At 42.4% G+C, this 5,942-nt stretch overlaps 1 long non-coding RNA gene across 2 annotated transcripts; it reads left to right on the top strand.

The window, feature by feature from the left end:
- Window positions 1-826: 826 nt before the first annotated feature.
- LOC114565815 (uncharacterized) lies at window positions 827-3,449 on the top strand. 2 transcript variants are annotated; one of them, XR_003693978.1, is made up of 4 exons: window positions 827-1,135; window positions 2,098-2,194; window positions 2,395-2,491; window positions 2,616-3,449. It is a non-coding gene; the product is annotated as an uncharacterized LOC114565815 (long non-coding RNA). The 2 variants fall into 2 exon arrangements; XR_003693979.1 differs by having other exon boundaries at window positions 2,098-2,209.
- Window positions 3,450-5,942: the final 2,493 nt, after the last annotated feature.

The raw sequence follows: 5,942 nt of genomic DNA, 5'->3' as shown, positions 1-5,942 counted from the left end.
ACAACTTGGAAACATATATTTTTGTAATTCAGCGGGCGGAATATCTTGTCATCCAGATGGTTAGAAGAGTACTTGAGAATTCTGGAAATATCGTACATGTTGTTACACTACCTTCTGGGGTTTTCCAAACATCAGCAGTTAGCTTAAGTTAGCTAATTATCTGTTTGAGAAATTGATACTGTGACCCGGTATGCTAATACATGGGGGACACAGAGCTTAAAGAGAGTGAATATTGGACTAAACGTTACATTTATCAGGTGGACACATATGGACTTGACTCCAAATTATTGCCATATTTGCTCTGTATTTACTGGATGTGTAGTTACCTGCTAACTAGTTTGCCATATTAACTTAAAAGGTTTGCGTGTTTACAACCATAGATATGTTCACAACCTGTTTCCACTGCCCTCAAGTGGCTGATAACTTTATGACCTAATCTGTACTGTAGATGTCATTTTAGGTAAGATTTTCTTTAGTCTGAGAGGAATTTCTGAAATGGGGAAAATGCTGTGCAAAAAATCAAATGCTGACAAGAATGACTATCTTTCATGTGTAAGCAAATGTCTCATTTTCTGACTGCTTTTACTCTCGTGTCATAGAGTTAGTTAAAAACCTCGAGACTCAGTGAAAACTTCATTATGACATTGCAGGAGAGAGATTTGAATCACAAACTTTCTTGTTTGCAATTGAAGCCCAGTTATAAATTTGTAGCTACCGCAGATGATTGCCTTAACATACAAAGTGTAGCTAATACATTTTTGGTATTTTTTCCAAACGTATTTTTTCCTTTCATACAAAAAAATCACATCAGTAATCTCCTGTTTCATTAGCCTGGTCCTACCAGACTCTTGTACATTTCATTCGTACAGAGAGTCTGGCCACTCTCCATAGGCCTATGTCATGCAACAATTGAAGACCGGAAGAACGTCTCTGAGTGGGGATACGGCTCTTCCGGTTAGCTTTTTACAATGGCAGAGCCCAATAGATACCGCTGGACCAAGTCTCTCCGCAACCTGTCTGAAGTCACCTACAACTATGTGGTTTCGGATTGTAAATGAACACTCTCAAGTAGAAACGTCAAAACTGAGGAAGGGATACAAGTTCTTCTGGGAGAAGTTCATTTTCAATTACAGAGGTAAGTGTTTGAATTCCGCTGACACACTGTCGCTAGCTAGCTTGAATGTCAAAGTCAAGTGTATATAGCACATGAATGTGTCAGATAAGTGTAATACATATGTCAGATAAAACACCCTTTTCAATTAATTGAAAAAACATATTTACATTTGTAGTTTCTCCGTGGCTCTGAAACTTGGCCTGACGAGCCCCAAGATGTTGGGTAGCATAGCTAGGTAGCAGCTAGGCACTGACACATGTCAGATTAAGTTAATATGGAAGTGGCAGTTAGGGCAAACTGCTACTGTTCTATGAGTAAAAACGAGGAGCCTCAAATGCTGCAGGTTACAGTGCTAGGCTGCCCAGGCCTGAGTCTGAAATCATGCTCTATCCATGCACAACAACATGCTTAACTCGCTTTAGTAGTCTTTTTTGCATCAATGGGACTGTTATACTTAGGCCTACCTTTCTGACCATGTTAACCAGATGTTACATTTTGGGATTCAGACAATAGGCCCACCTCAAATTCATAATATGTAGCGCCTAATGAATAGAGCATGGTTTCAGACCTGCACAGGTTCAGGTGCATGTTCAGTGTGTGTGTTTTTATTATTATTGTTTCTTGTTGCTGTTCCAAAATGCTCTCTCTCTATCTTTGTCCAGATCTGCTGTTGCAGATTGTAATGTTTTGTTTTATATCTGCTGTTGCAGATTATCTGTTCTCATATTTGTTCCTAAATCCACTGATGTTTATGTGGTAAATGTTAACTGTGTTGTCAGAGATGATTTACCTTGTGTAAAGCAAGTAGTTTAAATGTAAATGTGTTTTACTCTATAGCTTGAACATTCAAGCTTTCCCTGAAGTATGTTCTCCATGTCTAGATTGTATTGCGTGCCGTTACACCGGTGCAGTTAAATGGATGCTCCTGCTCATGTGCTGCAGGAGAGGCGTTATGCAATCATGTGGTTGCACTCCTATTTCAGACGCATCACTACAGCTTCACAGGGGAGAAATGCATGCCAACACTTCCGTTGTGCACCAGTGAGCTTCAGTCGTTGCACCAACCAAGGACACAAGATTGTGTGTATCCCTCAGGTCTAGCCAAACATCCTGTATAGTCTACTCAATAATAGTTTTTGAAGTTCTAGTACTTAGACATGTGACTAACACTGACTTAAGTATATATATAGATGTATGACTTATGTGCTGAAATATTGATATTCTCTGAAACTTTTGACTGCATTTGTTGTCCTTTTTTTTATTTATTTTTTTTGCTCCAGGGGATTCGCCGGAAACCCACGGACCAACTTGTGGTGAGGAAACCCAAGGCACCTGGATGCAGTAGTGTCAAATCAACACTGTATTGAGCCTACGCAGGTAAGTGCTATATATTTATCATTTAATTCATTAGGACATACAAATATGGTCTACAAGTTCAAAAGAAGAGACATTGACGTGAAAACATTTAATGATTAATGGTTCCTGTTACTTGTCTTCGTAGAACCCCTTCCTGACTCTGCGGTTCTGTCTGTTTGAGATGAACTGCGAGAACTTCAACCTCAACCTGGAATATGCAAGATCGCATGTGACCTGGCCGACCTAACTTTAGTGGACTCTAAGTTTTGGGCCAGTCCCTCAAGGTTCCGTTCTGTCTTATTAGTGCCAATCAGAAAGATCCAAAGAAATCATTAAGCACCCAGAAGCCCCTTCATTCCCACAACTCCCCTTGTTAGGCTATACATTTAAACGATAACTACAGTTTGTTTCCAATTACCTCCAGTTTTATCACTTGCAGAGTTTAGAAGTCACCTCTGAATTGGCTAGTTTAGGGCCTAATTGAATAACATACAAGGGGGCAGTCAGAGAACCCTATGTGGAAGGATGTCCGGCAGCCCCGTTTAACTTCCGTAGATTTGGTAAAGTGTTTACTCTGAGAGGGGAGTCCTCTGCTCAGGCTCTCGCAGTGAGGATCATGAAGGGGGTACGGTAAACACCTGCCATGAAAAGGGTTATCGACCTCAAGCCAGAAGTGTTAAATCAGTGCAGTGACCTGTGTAATGTCAATGTCTTCCCTTCTGGATTCATTGTTCACTCTAATGCGTTACCTCAGGGCTAGCCCTGATGCAAGGGTGTATGAGCCCATTGCATTAAGTTTGTTAATGGTAAGGCCAAACAAACAAAAAACACACAAATATTACAGCCAAGTGCAAGGCTAGCCATCACTGGTTTGTCATGGTGTGATTTCATAACATCAACAAAAAGTGACCTGACAGGAAAGAATTTGGCATGATGAATCCTTAATTACTGTAATGAAGGATAAACTTCATCTGTTTAATTTCAACACATATATGGACACATACCTCCTGAATGCCAAGTAAATATGGTCAACAATGATGGTAGGATCTCTCTGTTTCACACACACACACACACACACACACACACACACACACACACACACACACACACACACACACACACACACACACACAAACACACACACACACACACACACACACACACACACACACACACACACACACACACACAAACACAAACACACCCTCCACATGGGGCAATCCCAGTCAGACCTTTGAAGGTGTTGGTGTTCTTGTAGTTGGAGAATGTTTCAGGTTGGAGGGTAAGTGTTGATGGTGCCTTACACCTGATTTTTGTGCAGTCTAGAATCACTCGCATGTTGGGACAGTACTGGGCAAACTATGATGTCATTGTTGCTTGCACCCAAGACAAGTAACAGATAGTTGACCCATGTGATAATGATTCTGCTCACAGTGGTGGTGCAAATATGTCTGCTGTCACCTTCTCTTTAATCCCAACAGCAATGCGACAGCAGTACAGAAAGAGCTCGTCAACAAGTTGCAGTCTCCTGTTAGGGCTGGATTTCTCCAGTGCCATATTAGTTGTCCTCTGGGCTCTACTCCAGTAGACTAACCTAGACTAACCTAGACTAAACGACCAAAACACTTTCTCAGACGGAAAGCGGGTATAGAATCGGAATTTGTCGTCCGTAGCACAGTACCTGTTGATGTTAAGTGTACAGAACAGGTCCCTTAGTTGGCTTTCAAGATCTCTCACTTTAGCTTCCAGTAGCCTGATGGTTTTGACAGCAGCAGCATCCACTTCATCCACAACACCGGGGCAACATGGGCATAGTTATGATCTGAGGCAGGTTCATGATTACCGGCGGCAGACTGTTTGTCCTCTTCCGCCGCAGACTCAGCACCAGGCTGAACGCCCACCGCTACTCCTAGGCGTGTGTTAACACGGTCAAAAATGGACCGGCTGATCATCCCCCCCCGTTATTCCAGGGAAACCGGGTTGGTGTAGTATTGGCTTTAAGTCTCTTCCGACCACTTTCTGAGACGTAGGTGCTCTCCTTATCGAAATACAAACTACAAAACGAAAGTGCTGCCCCGGAGAATATTAAAAGAAGGCCCCTCATTATTAATCTCACCCAAGACTTGTGGAGTGTTTCGTCCTTCGGGAAAGCGTGGGAGCTGAGGCATGGCTGTCTACGTCCTGATGTAGAGCAACCCGGTACACTACAAGAACAACTGAGGGCGGAGGCTGCCATTGTTGTTATTGTTGCTAGAAACGACCAGAAGTTCTGATCCCTTACTCCACGTTCTGGAAGCAGGAAGTGTGACATAGGCCTATTGACAAGTGTTGGTGGGTACTCTGTTGAAGTTTAAAACTATTGGATCTGCCCAGAGCTACTCTGGATCTGACATAACCAATCGCTAACGTTTGGTTGTGACAATGGCTTAGCAACGCTAGCCTTGGCCTTAGCCAACTCCTTCACCACGCATTTGCTCGGCATATCCATCTGGGAACTTAACGTTGGAGAACTTTTGGGAAGGGGTGAAAATACTGGTTAGCTGATTGGATAAACCATCTGTCTATCAGCATCCTATGTTGGTGATAGACGGGCCAAATCAACCAATCAGATCAAACTCTTGCTGAAACCAGGAGAAGAGCAAAAACATCTTTTCCTCCGAGAAAAGCCTCCAGTGCCGTTTTTTTCTCTTCTTTCAATGAAAGAATACTTTCTAATTTGGGTAAAACTTGCGCGATAGCTACGCTCATCTCATCCATGGAAGCTGCCCTGTTGTTTGGACTGAACAGTCGCTTCTCGTTGCGTCACACCTAAACCCGCCTCAAAACCAACGCTGACTGGTCGGTCATTTGTCGAACGACTTCAAATTTTCTCTATCTCAAGATGCCAGACTGATCTGCGAGTGGAAAACTGGAGCTCGTGAGATCAGGACGGTCTCACGAGGCTATACAACATCATGGCCACCAACAAAACTCAGCAAAGATTGTTCTTGCTTGGGCTTTAACTTCTGGATATTCTGCAGCTGACCGAATGGCTTCACTCACCGAAGGTTACCGAACCTCAACGTCATCGTTCTCAGCCACTACCTCTGTTTGCAAATATTTGGCCGGAGAAAACCCAAGACTATACCGCGAACCCAGACGGAGTACTGAAGGGAAATGAAAATTGAGCGTACGTAAGGTGAGATACAAACTGGTGAAAATAATCCTATTATTGCCTTAAAGTATCTAGCCTGTGGTGACATTCGACTTTCATTAGGTTATTATTAACTAAGAGAAGCATGTGAATTCTGAATGAGCCTTTGAGGCTTACAATATTCTGTTTATTCTTGGAACTAAAGTACAGCAAGAGTGCCAGAGTCCCAACTCCAGCCCTGGATTATATAAGGTTTCTCTCAAATCTCTTTAAATAATCATGTCAATATGTTTAAAAAGATGATTTACTTCAATATTATTCTGACTTTGGAAACAAAAC

This window comes from Perca flavescens, chromosome 12 (genome assembly GCF_004354835.1).
Source record: "Perca flavescens isolate YP-PL-M2 chromosome 12, PFLA_1.0, whole genome shotgun sequence".
NCBI lineage: Eukaryota > Metazoa > Chordata > Actinopteri > Perciformes > Percidae > Perca > Perca flavescens.
Note: the sequence above shows the minus strand (reverse complement) of the source record. Positions and strands in the feature narration are given on the sequence as shown.